The sequence below is a fragment of the Phyllobates terribilis genome, unplaced genomic scaffold (genome assembly GCF_046119375.1).
Source record: "Phyllobates terribilis strain yellow unplaced genomic scaffold, ASM4611937v1 Scaffold_3765__1_contigs__length_70666, whole genome shotgun sequence".
In the NCBI taxonomy this organism is placed as follows: Eukaryota; Metazoa; Chordata; class Amphibia; order Anura; family Dendrobatidae; genus Phyllobates; species Phyllobates terribilis.
This window is the reverse complement of record NW_027366518.1, coordinates 15,001-17,111: the sequence shown is the minus strand read 5'-3', so window position 1 is coordinate 17,111 and position 2,111 is coordinate 15,001.

Below are 2,111 nucleotides of genomic sequence, written 5' to 3'. Positions count from 1 at the left end.
TTGGGGACTTAGAAAATTTTCACACATGTGTCAGACTTCCAGAGAGGGGAGCATGTCAGTGCGCGCATCCGATTTCAGTTCCAGAGCGATTCGCGCGATGAGTCCTTGATACTTAGTCGTTTTTGCAAAATTTCTGACTTTTTGGAAAATTTCACAATTTTGTGAAAACTTCCACAAAATGAGGTTCTAGTATGTTAGAGGGCATCCCAGGAGGGCTCCAAAAGTGTGGGTAAAATATATATCCCACAGGGGGAAAATTGAAAAAAAGTTGAAAAAAAAAATTTTTGGGGACTTAGAAAATTTTCACACATGTGTCAGACTTCCAGAGAGGGGAGCATGTCAGTGCGCGCATCCGATTTCAGTTCCAGAGCGATTCGCGCGATGAGTCCTTGATACTTAGTCGTTTTTGCAAAATTTCTGACTTTTTGGAAAATTTCACAATTTTGTGAAAACTTCCACAAAATGAGGTTCTAGTATGTTAGAGGGCATCCCAGGAGGGCTCCAAAAGTGTGGGTAAAATATATATCCCACAGGGGGAAAATTGAAAAAAAGTTGAAAAAAAAAATTTTTGGGGACTTAGAAAATTTTTCAACTTGTGTCAGACTTCCAGAGAGGGGAGCATGTCAGTGCGCGCATCCGATTTCAGTTCCAGAGCGATTCGCGCGATGAGTCCTTGATACTTAGTCGTTTTCAGAAGTCACAATTTTGACTTCCAGGACCCGCAAAACGTTTGTAAATTGAGCCCGCTCCCCAGTTCCAAGCGTTTTGAGGTGTCCCCGGTTGCAGTAATGCAGCCTGCCCACTAGATGTCGCAAAAGAGACAAAAAGTGAAAAAGAACCAGAATGAGGAAATTCCAGGGAGCCGAATCCGCCTGACAGTTCCAGGCGATCGGGCACTTTTTTGCATGCGTCCCTAAAGTGGGTATAGGGTGACACTCCATGCAAAGACCCAGTTTTGCACACCACCGGCAGAATATATGAGAGAGAGGTACCTCTCAGCCCCGACACATTTTGACTCATTTAAGCTGGTTTTCACCTCCGTAGGCCTGGGTATGCGTTTTGGCTATGAGTCCCTGTTCGGCTGGAGGTCTGCACCTTGGCTGAACCCAGGCTTCCGCAGCTGCGTGGGGGGACTTTTGCCGGTCGCCTATCCCAAGTCAGAGAGGTGTTCCTGGGTTGAAGTGAGCCTGGCCAGACCCCCCCGCGGGCCCTGGTTCTCCACATGGGGGCGCCGTCAAGGCTAAAATCTGGATTTTTAGGCCGAGGAGAGGCTCCATGAGGGCGGATGCTTTTGTGGCTTCGACCCCAGTGCTGTTCCACATCCAGTACCCCCCCGCAAGGGCGCCTGTACCCGAGTCGCGCTTCCAGGACTCGTGGGCACGTATCTCCCGACGACAGGGGTTTGCAGCCTCCGTACTTGGGCAAGTCCCTACATGCACCCCTGCTCTTCCTCCGATCGATCTGGCGCAGCGCTCCCGGGTGGGGAGGTGGCGCCGCTCGCTCGGCCCGGGCTTTGGAGCCCGCGCTGGCTTAAGGTGAGCGGTCCCCTTCCTCCTCTACCCCCGGGCTTCCGACACCTATCTTTGGGCGCGCATGCCGGCCTCGCCTCCCGTCTGCGGAGGTGGCCGAGCCGTGGGGAGTTTGACCCGAACCGAGCGAAGGCAGTGGTCCGACGACCCGTACGGGCGAACGGCGGGGCGCCCACCCAGCCAGGCGTGGGGGCCCGTCGTCCGAATCGCTCCCTGTGCGGGGAAGCACAGCGATCTTCTCCGAGGGCGGCCCTTTTCTTCCAGATGCGTACCCGGCCAGCGGAGGCTCGCGCTGCCCCTCGTGTCCGAAAGGGCGGCCTCCGCGGCGGTGGCGACAGCGGCGGCGGTGGGTGGCCTCTCCGCGCCACTGCCGAGCTTCGCGATTTCCAGTCTTTTCCCGAGCCCCTACGTCAGTGGGGAGGACGACAGAGGTGTGGAGGCAGGCGAAGGGGGTTCTCACCGTGCGGTGTGCCCCAGCCCGACCGTTGCCTTCCCCCTCGACCCTCGTCCTCCCAGGCGGCTCGGCCAGGGAGCAGGAGAGAGAGCGAGAGAGGGAGAGCGGAAACCCCAGAGCCAAGGGGT